General features: G+C 36.0%; 2 pseudogenes; one reads left to right on the top strand and one right to left on the bottom strand.

Moving 5' to 3' along the window:
* Nucleotides 1–10,109: 10,109 nt before the first annotated feature.
* Nucleotides 10,110–18,107, bottom strand: LOC120156700 (annotated as a pseudogene).
* Nucleotides 12,808–13,949, top strand: LOC120156590 (annotated as a pseudogene).
* Nucleotides 18,108–18,709: the final 602 nt, after the last annotated feature.

The raw sequence follows: 18,709 nt of genomic DNA, 5'->3' as shown, positions 1-18,709 counted from the left end.
TTGATTGATGCTCGGTTGGTTTGCTTTACAAGGTAAGCTCTGCTCAAATTCACGGTCTACCCCTGACATTTCAAGTTGTGAGACTCATTCTCAATATCTTCTTGGTCTAAATCTTGTCATCCCAACATGATCTAGGTTTCTGGTCATGCCCCAAAGTGGGTACTCATGGATTTCTTTGTGCCAAACATATCCTAACTTGAATGTTCTCATTCTGGTGTCACTTCACAGTGGTGTTGTCAAGTATCTTGAAGGCGTCTCTTCACATTGTCATAAACATTTAAAAAGTGGTCAATTCTTCTAACAAAATGTCTTTCATTTTATACAAGCTGTGATAAATGCCCCTTCCGAATAACGAGACCATCTTCTTCTTGGCGGGTTACTGACAACGTCACAAGGAAATGTTATAAGTTTCATTCTTCATTCTTCATTCATTTTGTTCTCTTGGACCATCTACTTCAAGATCGTGGAATGCTTCATGTTCTGGCATTGCTTATTCATTTTCTCCAATAGAGGAATAATGAGTCTCACAAGCTTCAAGGATTTTTCACACTTGAAATGTCATGTTTGAAAATGTTTTTCCCTTTTCTCTTATTATAGGGATCAAATAATGAAAGAATTTTATAAAATATTGCCCCTTAATTCAGGCTTACAATCAAATCAAATCATAAACATGAGTTCAAAAAATATCAAAAGAATCAATAACTATTTAATTTTTCAGAGTTATAACTCTTTGACAAGTGTCAAAATTGATGGGTTGGCTTCAGTTGGCTTCCTATTTTTTAAGGTTTCAGCCAACAAACTTATATTTCTTTCTCGGTCTTCGTGAACTTCACAACATGCCCCTTCTTCTGGCTTGGTATTTTAATCGAATACGGACAAAATGACGCAACTTGCATAATCAATTACTAGACTTTATAGAACACTTCTATTTCAGTTCTCTGAAATCTTCCATTTGTTCAAGCCTCGTAGACTCCTCTAACAAAGGCAGTGCAGAAATATCGATCTAAAAATGAAATTCCTGAGTGCTTGTGTGAAGTTGACTATAACAGGTTTTCCTTAACTCCCTTAGTCAATCTTTACCGAAACTCCTTATTTAGAAAAACTTGATTTAATTTGCCATTGTCTGGCTAGCTGAAATCAGCTTTATTGTAATTTGCCTCTATCGGGCTAGCTGAAGGGTTCATCTCATCACAAAGTCTTTGACTTGACAATCACAGTGGAGCATACACCAAATTGCCAGGTACCCGATCAAGGTCATGGTTTGAATATAATCTATTCATAAAGCCAGGGCTTTCGAGTTTCCTCTATAACCAATTGCTTTAGCGGAATAGCTCAGCTTTATTGTATATATATAATATCATCACCTTTATTAGGCTAGCTAAATTATGTCCATAAAGCCGGGGCGTTTAACCAATTGCTCTAGAGGGACAACTCAAGCTTTATTGTATACATATAATATTATAATCTGGGTATACGGATCCAATTTCCTAAGCTTGTCAAGAAGAACCTGTCATAGTCTAGGTGTTGTTGAAAGTCAGAAAATCTCATCGTTAGAGTTCAATTTCCAAGCAACTGACCTAAACTAGATTCACCTACCTGACTATTCCATCTGTAAAGATCATAATCATCCTTGAACATCATCAACAAAAGTGAAATCTAGTTGGTTTTGTAACATCATACACAAAAGATGCCCCATGTTGTCCGCTCGTATACATACCTGAATACCAAGCCTCTTGTTCGTATCCTTATGACAGAAGAAGGCTATATCGGTCCCTGCAATAAAAAGGATATGGTGTTCGATTGTATCTTCTGAAGATAAGGTAAAGGTCTTTGTTTTATCAGGTTTCAACCTTGTCATCTTGTCAAAGATTTATAACTCTAATCATTTACAGAGTTTTTAATTCAGTAGGTATTCAAAGAATTTCAAGTTGCAAATTCGATTCAATGTTCACCATCCTCAAAGTAACATGAATTTATTTAAACATCATTATAAAAAAAAAACTGAGAAAGGATGAAAAACAAGTTCAAACATGATGTTGCAAATGAAATAAAGCTCCATAATGAATGAAATGATCTCCTCCTATCTAGGAGGCCTCATTACCCATCTAATGTCGTGGCACTTAACTCAAACGGATGTTACATATTGCTCTTTGATGCCCCACTCGAGCTCGTCATCCACTGTTCCACTAATTCCTCTGTTAACGTCCCAGTTGCCACAAGCATCTCTATCTCCTTTAACAGCGGCCTACAGTTTCTCGTAGAATGTCCCAATGCCCCCAAGTGGAAATCACATACACTATCTTGATCATAGCTATGAGCAGAAGGGTCTGGTTGCACTTTCACTGGCCTCGGTGTGAGGTATTGACCTTCAATCAAATGGGGATACAGATCTGAGATAGGAGTTTGGAACACTTTCAAAGCATTTTTCGATCTTGGGACTTTCTTTGGACGCCTCGAGTAACCCACTACCCCTTTTCTTTTACGACTTTGAGAGCTCTGGACGTGACATTCATTCACCTCATCAGCTTGTTCCTTTTGATCGGTTGGGTTTTTAGAAGTGTTTTTCAAATTTCCTTTGCTGATTGCATCCTCAATTAACTCTCCAGCTGTCATAAGATCCTTGAAGTTATTCGTCGACTTTCCCAACATTAACTCAAAGAAAGGAGCTGGAAGAGAATCGTGAAACATATATGATATTTCTTCTTCTAACAAAGGAGGTTGAACTTGTGTTGCCACTCCTCTCCATCTTATGGCATATTCTTTAAAGCTCTCAGTAGCTTTCATTCTTATCCTTTGAAGGTCAGGACGTTTTGGGGCTAAGCCTTTAACATATTGATATTGTCCCAGAAAAGCATCAGCTAGGTTGACCCATGTCTTGATCTGTTCTTTGTTCAAACGGTTATACCATACTATAGCTGGCCCAGCAAGACTATCATGGAAGTAATGAATCAACACATTGTCATTATTTAGGTACCCTTCCATCTTTCTACAAAACATCTTTAGATGAATTATGGGACAACTAGTGCCATCATATTTCTCAAAATTAGGCACCCTAAATTCATGTGGGATGACCAAATCAGGGACCAAACAAAGTTCTCTAGCTTCTAACTCCTTGTGAGGGGCATTAACAATCTTCATATCTTCAATGGCTTCATTCAACCACCTGAATTTGTCTTCAAATTGTTCAAAATTGATGAGGCTCGTCCCTAGGTCTGAGTTAGACGCTCCAGGGCAAATTATCACTCTTGATGTACCAGTCTGATGAGATTGATTTCCTTTATCCTCTATTTTCTCTTTACTAGCAGCCTGTGGTACCAGTACCTGGATCATTTGATTCGATATGCCTTGCAAAGAACCCGATGCTTGATTCCCCGTATCTTGTTGTGACCCGACTAACTGCTCTTGCAACTGATCTTGTGATCCCTTATGAGATTGCTCCATTATTTCCATTTGCTTATTCATGACGATGAGGAAGTAGTATGAATGGATGATATTGTTATTACTGTCACATAACCTTCCATAAATTATTTATGTGTTTTTATAATTAATGCATGTAAAATGCTTAAATAAATACATGTAATGCAAATGCCAGATGCAAATACAAAAGGTGTCATTCCAGAGTGACCAACTTAAAACAACTTTCATTGAACACAAAGGTTTCGGTTCATCAAGCAAACTTTACATATAACGGACAACTTTCACTCCGAACTTTTCTATCTCCTTCAAAAGCCAATTTAATTTCCACTCATGCTCGGGGGTTGAGTTGTCAATCTGCTTTAATTCTCTTGCAAAGCCAGCTAAATCAACCCATTTCTGAGCCACATTGCTTGCTTGGGTCATAACTTCTTTCATGACTTTATCCCTTTTCTCTATCTTGAGTGCTGATTCTCGGAGCTGTAGACACTGATGTTGAATCTTCCTTGTAAGAAAGTCATTGTGGTTATGAAGCTCTTGCATAAGATCACTATAATCATCCACAATCTTCATCAACTTCTTGTTCTTGGCTCTAACGGCTTCTAGCTCAGCGTCATTCTCCCGCTTATGGCGCTGATATGAGATTTCCATATTGGCAATGGATCTGTTCAACGTCTGAATTTCGGCTTGATATTTTCCCAAATTATCAACAACTATATTGCGTCTTATTTCTGCAATATGTAAATCATGAGAAAACTTCTCGGCTCGACCCTCGTGTACCTTACAATTCCTTCTCCACTGTTCAGCGTCATTCCTCAGTTTAGCGACTCCTGTTATCCACTCATCTAGTACATTTCCCATACCAGCAAATTTAAAAGCCTGATTGATCCTTTGAAAATCATCTCGCATGGCTTCCATCTCTCTGCTCAATTTATCATTTTCACTTCTTAAATGACGAATCAGAGCTTCGTATTTTGGCAAACAATTTTCTTCTTGGATTTCCTTACTGATACCCTTACCTTTGGTCACTGTTGGTTCAAACTCAACAGGATAATCTGTTTTCAAAATGGGTTGTCCTTTCAATTCAAACTCCAATACTCCATGATCTAGAAGAAGTTGGACTCGACGTTTGAAGGTAGAACAATTCTCAATAGAATGTCCTTGAACTCCAGCATGATATTCACAACGAACGTTGACGTCATACCAACTTGGATATGGAGGTTGCAAAGGTTTTACATAATGCGGTGCCACTTCTCGGGCTTCTAACAGTTCATCATACAATTCCTTATATGATATTGGGATGGAATCACAATGAGAGCCACCTCTCAACTTGGGTTGAATTGGAGTTTCCATTTTTATTTCCCTTGATGTTGGAAGTAAACTATCAAACACCAACGAGTTCTGACTGCATGGCTTCTTTTCATCCTTCTGAACTTCTATAGTTGCCACTATTTCCTTGGCATTTCCAAACAACTTGTTGATACGAACAATGATTGTGCGTGATTTCTGATACTGACTAGAATCAACAGGTTCTAAAGTAGTCCATTGCGTATCTGACACCTCGAGATTGTTTTCATTGAGTTCTTTCTTTTCTTTTGTAGAAGTCTCTCTTCCTTTGGACAAAACATCTATTCTATCCATCATCTTGGACATTTGCTCTTTTATCTCTCTTATCTCATTGTGCTCTTTGTGCGCCATATGATCTTTATGCACACAACCCTCCACTATTCTCGAAGCTTTCATAGGATGCCACTTCTTGACTATGTTATAGCCTGCTTGATCACGAAACCCTTTGTCCGTCATGAAAACCTTTTACTATGATGACCACTCACAAATCAACACCTTTTGAATATGTCATGATCATGCAATGCGAACAAAGAGAAAAAATAATAATAATATAGAAACAAGTTAGTACAAATGAGATAAAAAATGACAAAAAGCAACAATAACAAAATAAATAAATTAATGCTAATAAGAATGCAAATGCAAATGCACATGCACAAGGTGTTAATCCTAAAAGTGACCACTATAGAACAACCTTCATTTAGACAACAAGAATTCAGTACACCATGTAGTCAAAATATAAATGTGATTCTTCATTTCTTTATTTCCTTGAGCCGTACTCTTCATGGAATCTAATATTGCGCCCAAAGTTGTCGGCGTACTTTATCACCTTTAATGACACCAGATGTCTTTAAATTGAATCTTGAGGTCTCCATTTTTACTTTCAATACAAAGTGATCTTCATGTCTTTGTGAAGGGTCTTCTTGTCCTTGGTATAATTATATCTATCTTCTGAGAATATCTTGGCCTTCACTCTTTTAAAGGAAGTCTTCAATCAGCTTCAGATTTCTTCATTCATTGGATGTCCTTCGTCATGGATCATCTGAATATCTTTGAACCTCCTGATTTTGACTACATGGTTAAGAATTTCTTGTTTCATTATGACCAGCCTTCTTATTAGTCAATCACTTACGAATTAACACCTTGTGATGACATGAAGATGCGAATGCAATAAAATCAAAATAAAATAGACATAGAAAAAAAAATGGGTTAGTACACATAATATCAACAACAAGATAATAAATATCATAATCATTAAATAAAACCTACCCTTACATGTTGGCTACCCAATCATGTTTTAGTAGATCCTACCCAACAAGATATCTACCCCCATGCTTTGTTTGAACATTAAAACCCTAACCGTATAATATCTAATTCACATGCTTGCTTGACAAATAAACCTAACCGCATGATTTCTAGTTCGCATGCATTTATTCGAAAAGTGAAAATAAATGACTCAAAAAGCTTTTCCTTGTGTACCATTCTCACGGGACTCTTAAGGTTCGGGTTAGGCTCGACCTAAGTTCGGGCTCTATGTTCACTATATGCTGGGTTCGGTTCTAAAGTAATAGGTTCTCGAATTGTCCTTGTCGGTGCCCCCTTGGGCTGTCGAACCCTCAATCCTGGCCCATCACAGGCTTTAGGGGATCGAGTTCAATTTCGAGGGAACACACCTCCTTATGTCCATGCGGAGGTGATTACCATCACGAGGACCATAAGGCGTGAGCTCCAGGAGCAATCCACTATCCCATGCGGAGGTGAAAACCACACGAGGGCATAGTCTCTCGCTCCTACTTAATTTGGACGGAGCGGGGTTTTAGCTCATGTCATGAAAATGCTGCTGTGCAGTGTGTGAGGAAAAGCGAAAAACAAACAATAAAAACACTGAAAATCAAATCCCAAAACACACAATTATTCTGAAACCATTAGCAAACAGATCAGTACAACTATTTAATTGTTAATCGAATTAAATTAAAAAACCAAAATACAAACAAAACTTATTAAAATCCAAACAAGGGATCAAAAACCAAATTAAAATGAATTTATAACTTTCAATTGCAAAGACAATTAATTAATCGACTATCGGCCTGACTCTCTAAAAAAAAGTTCCCCAGCAGAGTCGCCAAGCTGTCGAAACGATTTTTCTTGAAAGGTGAAAAGGTGAGATTTTAAAAACCACATTAATTTTTAATTTACCTCTTTCAACTGATTTTTTATTTAAAAACAAATGCGATTTAAAATTCTCTCGTTTCGAAAAATTTTGGATTTCATTTACGATAGAAAAAAAAATACAGTTCAAAGAGTCGCCACCAATCTTTGATTAGGGTGTGATTGGGCACCCAAAATTGTTTGTTATTTTAAATAAAAATTAATTTTTATTAAAACAACAAATTAAGGTATGCGTTACCAAAATCCGAGTTCGGGAGTCGGTTACGTGCAGGGAAGGATTAGCACCCCCACAACGCCCTAAAACGGTACCTAGTCGATTAATTAACGTCTTTGCAATGAACTTTACAAATTCGAATTTAATTTGATTTATGATCCCCGACAAAACAATAATATACATATTTACATCATTTGTAAACACCAAAACAAATTAGATTAAAATTACCCAACCATTAGAAAGATAAAGAATATTCAATTATTTAAATATATCGAGACCAGATCTTAAATCAGTTATAACTACCTTTTCTCGATAAATTTAAATAACCGAATATTTCTTTTCTTTCCATTCCCAAATTTTAAAGTGACGAATCAATTTTTTTTGTTTCACTTTTGGGATACACTTTTAATTTAAAATCTCAAAACGACCCTCTAATCAGTTAAGACAGGTCACTCAAGACAATTTTAAATTAAAAGGGTATTACCTTTAATCCAATTATGTATTTATAAGTCGAGTTATGCGAATGAGGATATCATACAAATTGTGCAAAAAGTATATCATAGACAAATTAATTAAACAAGTATTATGATTTTAAAAATATATATCACACAATGTGACGTTCTAATATAAAAATTATATACATATATTTAAAATTAAAAACTATAACCATGCATATTAACCTATAATGTACAAATGTGACTCAAATATAAAAAATAAACATGGCATACTAAACTATAAATTTATATATATATATATATATATATATATATATATATATCCATATTAACAAAAGTAGTAACTAAAAATTTAAACATAAGTAAAATTAAACATGCTGACTAAAAATTAAAACGAAGACTTAAATAAAAACGAACAAGGAACTTAAACCTAAATAACTCAAAATAGTAACTAAAATAAAAATTGGAAAATAACTAAATCGAGACAAATAAAAAAAATTCAAAAATCAAGCCCTGCATGTGACTAAATTATAAAAAAAAACGTTAAACTTAGGAGGATCTAGAGATAGTTTACACCTAAAGCGTTAGTGACCAAATAAATAATTAACCCAAAACTTTAATATGTAATCTAACTAAAACCTAAACCTAACCTAACTCTAAACTAAACAACTCAGCCGCAATTGGCTTTCTCACCTCTCCCTTTCTTGCATTTTCAATTCCCTCTTCTCTAGAAAACTTAAAGGAGATAACCGCTATTTGGGACAGAACCTTCCAATCGTTCGAGCCGATGACTTTAACTTCGACGGAGATAACATTGATTCGGAAAGTTTTCATTGGCTACAATTCTATCTCATTTTTACACGTTACAACCATGATGATAATAGACTGGAAATGTCCATGATTATGGAGCATTGACGGTAATGGAAGAGGTTCAGACCATGTGTGGCCGAATTTAATCACCTTATGAAGTAAGTTTCCATGCTGATATGCGTAAAAATATATATGATATAAATCTAATATTGCATCCATTTCAGCATGTTTGAATGCTAATATTGTATGGAACAACTGTCTGGTGTTTGCATTTATGGAAAATTCATAATCATAAGATAATTTCCATTACAAGAATGCTAGCCGTGTTCTGCAATTTGCAGTAAGTTTCAACATATTGCATTCACAGAACCTAAGGTGCCAAATTTGAAGGGCCTTGATTTGATCCTTATTATCCGTTTGGGTTCCAAGTGTATGGAAGGAAATAGGCGACGTTAACGTATATGGTCTAGCAAGACTAGTGTTTCCTTTTTGTACAAAGATATCATATCATATACTCATGTCCCCACTCCCATCCCCATCTATTTTCTGGTTTGGTTCGAGTACCCCATTTAAATAATAATAGAACAAAAGTTATTGAAAAAGAAATAGAATACCTTTCTAATGTTTTGTTCTGCTACTTTGTATTGCCTGTTTTTTCGTTTCAAATAGGGTAGCAGAAGCCTCTCCTCTACAGACTGTTTTCCTCTTGTTGCTTTGTTGTATAAAAACAAATGAAAGGTTTTTCGCTGTTTCAAAAAATGGGCAAGAACCCCTTACAATTTGCCTTTGGTTTTTTTTTTAATGTTCGAGAGCAGATTTTCAGTATGCCTTATTGTTTCTCTGGTAATTCCTCTCTCCCCCTCTTTTTTTTCTGTTTCTGGTGGTTAAATCAAAATTAAAAACCCCCACTCTCTACAAACTGCTCCCTCAATTGTTTTAGTTAACTGTTGATAACTGACCAGTTATCATACATGGCTGAAAATCCTTTTTTCTCTGATTGCAGTACACCAAAGCAGTTGCATGGTTAGACAGCTCCAACCAACCAATCCATTGGTTCGGGCTTGCTCTGACTTGGCCCCGGACAAATCGAGCATCTACAATAATGATTAAAATTAAAATAGGATTAAAATTTAACTAATTCAAAATATCATTTTGGCGTCCGCAGAAAGCAACACTCAAAACGGCTTCGTTCTATCGGGAAATAGAATGAAGTTTAAAACAAAGAATCAATCACAGCAAAAACTTCTTCCGTCACCCAATTCCCCTTTTCGGTAAATATATCATGTCGGTCCCTCCACTATGTATTAAAATTACATTCCAGTCACTTTAGTTGAAACATAAACAAAATGATCCTGTACGTTAGAAAAATAAACAAGATGTCCCTTGTTATCACTGTTAAGTTGGTTATTTTGGAGCATGCACGAGTAATCTGTACGATAATAAAAAAGGATAATAATGAATAAAATAAAAATATAGTAAAAAATATTGTAATTTAATCAACATTTAGTGAATAACTTTAGTATTTACTTATAAGGTTAACTATTTAATGAGAAAGAAAATTTAAAATACAAATATTCTTATTTAATATGAATTATTATTTCTAATCAAACCCTAATAAAGAAGTATAATGTTCTAGTCCATAAAAAATCCTCAATTTCCGCCTAATTTTATTTCTTCACTGAGTAAATTGTTCCCTAATCACTTTAATAGAACAAAGTCATGTAACTTGGCAGCTGGTATACAGCTAGCTGTAAAACAAGCAATAAAAGTTAAGGCTCTACTAGTACTAAGCTCAGTAGTCATTATAAACACTTTCAGTTTATATACACTTAACAGAAACCAAACCATCGATAAAGCCATACTTCATTTCTGATTAGAACATGCATACGGAACAAGGTGCATGAATACATGTGTTTGAAGTAAGGAAAACAGAGGAATAAATTTGAACATTACTTGGCGTGAATAATGCTCAGCATCCCTCTTCATGGAAGCCATTTCAACCCTCAATTTCTGCATTTCAGCCTGCAGCCAGACAAAGAAAACAGAATAGCCTTACTATTACTGTACTGTACAGGAAAGAGAAAAACATTTGATACTTTCCTCTATTGAAAAGAGCTTGCTCTCAGCATCTCTTTGACCTCTGCGTGCACGCTCTACTTCCTCCTTCCAAGCCTGCATCTATAAAACCATCTTTAAGTCGTTGCTTTGACATTTACTACAGTTAATGCAACAGCTAAAGGCCACATATTATGCCTGCAACTGGATATTAAATGCACTTTGAGTTTTAGAGCTTCAGAATGTTTTTAAGACTTAATAACATAAAAACCCACATCTCAGTGGATTACATTATGCATATCCCATAAGTAGGTAGTTTTATTGCTAGGTTCTGGCCGTATGGAAATGGTCCAGTGACATCTGCAAGATAGTATTCAGAGTTACATCCTCTATTTATCACATTTACCTGAACCATTTGATTTACCTCTTCTGGGGACTTCTTTTGTCCCTGATGAGCACGAGCTTCCGTCTCTTGCAATTCTTGATTTAGAGTTGCACATTCAACCTGATATCATACCAGGTAAATTTCAAGGGGCTTTTTACTTCATACTTTGCTCAGTCAAAGGGGTAAACTTTCATATAAAGCATTGTTATCAGTCTGTTTCAGATACCTCAAGAAGTGCCAGCTTCTGCGGCTTTTGCTTTCGCCTCATCTGCAATCCTCTGGACAGTGAAACAAGCAAGAACTTACAATGCTTGTTGGAAATATATAGATTGCCAAATGATACACCTGTGCTGAACAAGGAAGGGGCACCAGCTTTGCTAAAAAATAGCTGTATTTTGAAATCCAAACTGTAGATGACATATTAACTACAGGACAGACTGTTGGCCTTTTGATATAAATGAAAACTAATGGCAAAGGAAGATATGATATGATGCTGAAAAATGAAAAAGAGAGGTCAAAATGCATTTGAGATAACTGTATCCACAATCCCGATTATCAAATTCACGTGGATAAGGATTGCCTCTTCTTTTTTTGCCCCTTCGGTATTTGAAAGGCAGGCAGATCCATTAATACATATTTCAGTGTTCTCTTAGAGAGAGTCGTGACAATTAAGATTGTGCTGATATAGCAGATTACAGATCATTGAAACGCCAGAATCCAAGAATTCAGAATGCAAACATCCAATCAACGATTGCAATCACATATTGCACTGCAATTAAATAAGTGCCAAAAGAGGAATGATTATCAGTAAAAATGAGAATATGTTTGCAAATGAAAGACATTAACTAGAACCAATTAACAGAATATTACGTTCGCAAACATAATCTTTTTTTAAAAAAATGAAAAATAAATATATTTGATACAATAATAAAATGTAATATATTTTCAAGAAAAGGAATTGTATTCGAATGTTAAAAATCATTAATGACTAACTTGGAATATAAACCATAATATAGATACCAAAGATAGAAAATAAAAACAGACATAGGTAGCTGAGTATTTTGTAATTTAATAATGAGTAATTTAGAATTGTTTCCACCTTTTTCTGTCCCAATTTGAGATAAAGCAAAAGCAGAGAAAAAAACAAGAAACAAAAAAGGAAGACATAAAAGAAAGAGAGAAAGAAAAAGGCAAATCAATAAAGAATTTTAAACAACAAAGGCTCTCAAAACCTCCATTGGGCAAAACTTTTGAGATAATGTTCTGAAAGAAATTAATTCACGAGCTAATGCACTCCCAAGATTAATTGCTCAAATAGGGTGAAATCCACAGTGTTGGCCGTAGGTCGCCATGCACTCAAGGTCGCCATGCACTCCGGGCGACCTACCCTTGCTAAAACAGAGAGAATGAACGTGTTGCATGGCACATGCACGTCCCAACACATAGGTCGCCATGCTCTCCTGGTGACCTTGTAGGTCGCCATGCACTCCGGGCGACCTACACTCGCTCGGCTTCCCTCGGATTCCCTCGCATAGCTCGCTCGGTTGCCCTCGGATGCCCTCGCATAGCTCGGTCGGATGCTCTCGGATGGCCTCGGATGCTCTCGGATGGCCTCGGTCGGATGGCCTCGGATGCCCAGCGTGTTGGGACGTGCATGGCACTCGCTCGGTTGCCCTCGGATGCCCTCGCATAGCTCGTTCGGATGGCCTCGGATGGCCTCGGTCGGATGGTCTCGGATGCCCAGCGTATTGGGACGTGCATGACACATGCAATCTCTTGTAGCTCGTCGGGAAGACATGACGACCTAGTAGGTCGCCCGGAAGGCATGGCGACCTACGGCCAACACTGTGGATTTCACCTTATTTGAGCAATTAATCTTGGGAGTACTTTATCTCGTGAATTAATTTTTTTCAGAACATTATCTCGAAAGTTTTGCCCCTCCATTGATTCAAACTCTTTCGAAAGGAATAGAGCTTGTGGCTTTCTTCTCTACTTGCAATCTCAATATCTTCTCTACAAACACCAAGTGAAAACGAAAAACAAGGAGATAAACAGAAAGCTTACAAGTGATCATTTCACCACCACCACCGCCACGTCCGCCATCTTCCTCGTCGTTGTTAGTTGTTTGTTTGCTTATCAAAGGGCCATGAACCGAGGAGTGTTGCAGAGCTCTCCAGTGCAGCAGATGATGCGACCGGAAACCGTAACTGGTGGAACATCAACACCACGCGCCCACCGCCACCGTCGACCCATCTATCTACAACAACAACAACCACCACCTTCTCCGGCTGCTTTCTTCCCTCATTTCACACCCACTTCTTCTTCTTCCTCCAACTCCTCCAATTCACTTCATATTCCTTATTGGCATTAGCATGATAACCAAGGGCTTCCTCACTCATGGAGCCAACTACTCATGTATGTATATATGGATATGGACGATGCATCATGCATGTTTTATTCCTTGTCCTAATTTCCCGTTACATATGGTTTATTTCTAGGGGTGGATTAATGGGTGAAGAACAGGCATTACACCATGTGAAGCAAGAAAACCCAGCTAGTGCAAGCAGCTATGTGTATGAACATGCAAGCGAAAGCTTACATCATCATCAGGCAAACAAACCAGCTGTTTGGTCTCATCAAATAATGACTGCCGCCGCCGCCGCCGCCTCAATCGTCCCCCAAGTCATGTGTAACGAGTTTCAGCAGTACTAACATGTTGGATTTTCCGGCAGTAAAGCTGATGCAATCCAGTGATTCCCAGATCGGTCTTCTAATGTAAGTTGAACAAATTACAGAAACTTAGGGTTTCCATATCTGTTTCAAGCAATATTAAACATCGATTCAACATGATTAACCTCTGCTTAATTCGTTAAACAGATAAGTGGGGCACATCGAAAAATAATTCTTATACCCTTATTTTGTTGTTTTGGTAGTGTAATAACAGTGGAAGTGGTGGAGCAATGAAGAAAGCTAGGGTTCAGCCTTCTGCAACCCAATCCAGCATCAAGGTAATGTACAGAAAGGGAAAATCTAGTAAAAAACTATGGATTTAACCATTCAGCCTTCCATCTAGAAAGGCCAATATTACGTTCAATTCACAGAATATGTTTGCAAACGAAAATCCCCGGGATAAATTATAATGATATTTACAAATCCAAAATTGACAGAAACTCACCAAACAGATAGTTTCAACCACATCAAGCCATTATCTAGAACCAACTTAAATCCACTTAAAAGAGAATGAGGAGGGGACTAATCTTGAGAGGCCAATATTTCATTCAACTCATCTTTCTTTTAATACGCGAGTATCAAGCAGAACAAGAATATTATGCATGCAAAATAAATTATGATTTTTCCATGGAATCAGAAACAAAGAATCCTTGCATTACCTGGATCCTAGCAAGAGCTGTGGATGCCTCAACCGCTCGATGCTCCAATTCCACTTCCCTTTCCATTGCAGCCTGTGCCAAAAATAGAGATTATTATATTGCAAGATAAAAACAAAAGCAAATAAATCAATGTTCCAAATATGGACCTTTTTAGTAGCATTATGAGCTGTAAGTTCTTCTTCTCTCCTTTCTGCAGAAGTCAGCTCCTCACGTAGAGCCTAACAAAGAAGTACACGAATATATCAACAAAGATTATAATAATATAATAGCTTGTATACATTTTTTGTGAGCGAGTAAATACAGATGCACATGCAAGCAAGAAAGAACTAATTAGTTTACCTGCAGCATCCTTGTCTCTGTCAATTCCCTGTTTCTCATAATAAACTCCATGCTTGCCTGATGGTATACAATAAAAAGTATTCACAAACCTCAGATGATGAAAAGGCACAAGTCGAGAGCATATACTGATTGCAAACTGAAAGAGGGACAATATCTAAATGTAGAGGCTAAGTAAAGAAGCAAACACTGAGCAGGAAAGGGATACGGAGACAGACATGCATATCACGTCACAATTTGCTGATTGTAAACTCATGAACGAGCTGATCTTTTGTTTCTCTATCATTAGAAAAGCATGGCTGACAGAAGTAAGTAGCAGGATCTTACCTTTCTATTTAGCTTCTAAAGCTATTAATAGTCAGATATACATAATCCATGGTGATAGGAACTATGGCTGTTACATTAAACCACATAAATCCACTCACTAAATCAATAATTGCAAGCCCCTATGTATATTTCATGCAACTTGAAAATTGCTGCCGTAATTATTTTAATGGGATATTAAGGTCTCGTAGAACATAAACCACAATTCTATGAGCTTCTAAGAAGAGACCGCATTTTATGTAAGATAGTTGGAACAAAGGGGGTTAGAGTCAAACCTGTAGTGATGCCAGATACCCTTCAGACAAAACAGCTTGTTTCTTAAGTGCATCCATAGAACTGATAAGTGCCTCTATCTCAAAGTTCTTTGATGCCAAAGCCTCTACCATATTTTCTTCAACCTTCGTTACTTCACTCTTAGCTAAAGATAAATCTTTCTGTAGTTGTTTTATGCTATCCTCATAAGATTTACTCAGCTCTCTCTGTCAAGGGACCAATTTAGTATTAAAACAGTATTCCTTAAACCCCATCCAGAACAAGCATGACTAAACCTTGAAACTATATCCAAAAGGAGAAACAAGATAGAACGATGCACCTCAGCAGTTAGAAGCTCCTCAAGCTGCGCATTCTCAGATTTGTATTCTTGAAGACGGGAAGTCCAGCACAAACCTTCAAAACAGTGTAGAAAATAGTTATAAATTCAATTTTTAAGAGAGAGTAGAAAAGCGTCATGTCTAATCTCCGAGCAACTCCTTAGAAGGAGACACTGCATCATTTATCATCCTACTGATATATCCCTTAAGGTCAGATAGTGAACTAATCTTTTCCAGATGTCCCAATATCTCTGGGTAAAAACAATAAATTCAGAGAGCTTACACGAGCCAGTCTTGCCTCTTTTGATTGACCTGTTGAATTGTTGGTTTTAAGCAGTCCTTGAGCCTGAACAAGAACTAAAGAACTTGTGAATATAGCTTTTAAAGGGGAGGCACTCGAGAAGATTCAAGGACATGAACTAGAGTATTTGTCACCTCCGCAAGTTGGTCCTGAACTACCATTGGATGAGTATCAGCATTTTTTTCTCGTGGCTTCTTTTGATTTGCAGGAGTTTCAGTTTTAATATCATATTCTTTTAGTTAAGCTTCAATGTTAACAGGAGAATCAGCAACTAAAGGTTGTGATCTCTCTTGATCAGTCTTTGAAGTAACATCTGCATTTTGGGATTCAATATTTTGACAACAATCACCTAAATGATCTTCACTATCAACCTCAATATCTTTGGAAGCTAAAAGGGAAGAAGGGTGCTCCACAAGAATGTTCGAAGAACTCTCATTGAGAAGCTTGCCATTTGAAGTTGACAAAGAAGCTTCAGAGCTGCCAACAGTTGCAGAGACTTCTTCCTGATCAGCATCATATTTAACTACATCGGTATCCAATGGATCAAGCGAAGGAAATCTAGGGTTATCTTTCTCACTGTTGCTATACAGCTCACTACTTATTTGGACTGCATATTTAGTACTAGGTTTTTCCTCATTGTTAGAGGAAATAGTACCCTTATCTTTATAAGGTGTAACATCTGATTCTGATATTTCTGAACTTGTTTCTTCACGTACAGCATCGGTAGTTATGGGAGATTTATCTGTAGAAAGTCTTTTTTGAGCCTGCAAAAACGAAAAACATCCAATTAAATATGTTTTTATGAACATTTTTACTTGAAATGAGTACACTTAAAAAGTAATTTGAAGGTCTATATAGTTGCAATACCTTTTTCCTTGTCTCTGTGTTTTCTGCTGAAGAACCTTGCACATTAGAAACATTACAATTAAAACCAGGCAGATATATGCGTATGTATATGTGTGTCTATGAGAGTGAGATAGAATGAGAGTAGCTACAGAGGGTGAGGAAACATATAACATGATTCAGAAAAGAAGAAAGTAGAGGGTTTTGAAACGTTAGTCTCTCTATTGAACTAACACTGTTGATATAACTACAAATAAGAAATTGCATGTACTAAGACACCAAATCAGAATTTTCAAACTGATTTATTCATGCAAATAACCCCTTGGTTTGGAATCCTAACCTTGTGGCTGAGAATCAGATTGTTCTTCTAACAGTTCACTAGCAACCAGTTTTGCTCTTCGACTTACAACATCAAATAAATATGGAATACAATGGCAATTAACCTTATATTATTATCAATCATTAAAAAGGAAATGTGAGCGACACTTTTATTGATGATTGGCCAGCATTGCCTAGAGTCCAAACATTTTAGAAACTATAGCATCAAAATCTACCCCTAACATAGAGTCCAAACATTCACAATATCTACAGCTATCTATCAGATGCAGGTCTACGTATACTAGAGAACAGTCAAGATGTCTCATCTACTTTTTTCAACTCTTTGTGATGGCCATCATAAAATGGCAGGTAAACCGCATATGTTTTTTACTCATAATTTCATAACAAGTAACAACCAAAATGGAAGCAAAAACTTTCGATAATTCCGATACGTGTACCACAAGGTAAATTTCATCCGGCAATCCTTTTGCAATTACATGTTTCGCTTACACCAACCAAATAACAGTGACCGAATTCTAGTTTACCGTAAATATATCACTGGCATTTGCATTACAAAGAATAGCCAATAATAGCAAAACTCCAAAATCTAATAAAAGCGAATTGCAGACAAGCAACTAGTAATTCTATATTTCGTCGAATAAATAAACATGCCACAGTACTTCATCATATTTCTAGAGTAAGCTTAATTGTTTTTCACTATTCACTTCAAAGTATGTTAATCGCCAAACACGAAAATCAGATGTGGATCTCATTAAAGGATAACTACAATCTTCAGCGCTTTAGTTTATGCCCAGCTAATCACCAGCAGATATATGTAATTTCAAAATTTAAGAAATAAAATTATGCTAAGCTACGTAATCCATTTAAAACTCGCAATTAATCCCACGACATTGTGATTTAATGATTCCAAGCTTTTGATCAAACGTTCAAAATTCGATTAAAATTTTAAAGTCGAGAAAAGTAAAAAAGGACAAATGATTTGTAGATTGAAACAAATTGAAAGAAAAGAGTTCACACCTTCGGCGACTTTGAACCACGAAGCCATTAATTATGAATCAGTGAAGAAAGCGTGCACTTAGAGATGTATCCAGGGAGTGTTCATGCACCGGCAAATAAGATTATCAGACGGCGACGGTGCAATTTGGCTAGCAATAATGAGAAGGTAACGAACTCGATCTCTGCTAAGATGAAGATCACGGTGGGCTCTTCTTTTTTAGAAAAATATAGAAAACAAAATGAAAATCTTATTTGAATAACAAATTTTTAATATTACATTATAATATAATAATTTAATTTTTGTATGACATAAATTATATAATACATATGAAATATATAAAAACAATAATATATTATAAAAATAAAAATAAATTAATTTAAGTCGAGTTCGAACTTTAAATATGAAAATTTGATTTGACTTATATTTTTATTCAAGTTAAATTTTCAAAACTTACTATTTTTATTGAAATATTCTAGGATATCAAATATAAGCACGGCACAGATAATCCAACATTGAATAAATTTAATTCAAATAAATATTTATAATTTAATTATATCAAATAATTTTTAGTTATAAATGAAAAAATAAACATCTACATAAGTGTTGTTAGATAAATTGAAAATAAAATATTGAAAAAAATAAAATACTTAATTTAATTTTAAAATCTATTTATAAAAATTCTCTCTCTTCTAAATAAGGTCTTGATTTTAAGTTTTGCAAATCCAAAATCCTAATTTAGAGGAC

The sequence above is a fragment of the Hibiscus syriacus genome, unplaced genomic scaffold (assembly GCF_006381635.1).
Source record: "Hibiscus syriacus cultivar Baekdansim isolate YM2019G1 unplaced genomic scaffold, ASM638163v2 tig00111234_pilon, whole genome shotgun sequence".
NCBI lineage: Eukaryota > Viridiplantae > Streptophyta > Magnoliopsida > Malvales > Malvaceae > Hibiscus > Hibiscus syriacus.
This window is presented reverse-complemented; position numbering and strand designations above follow the sequence as displayed.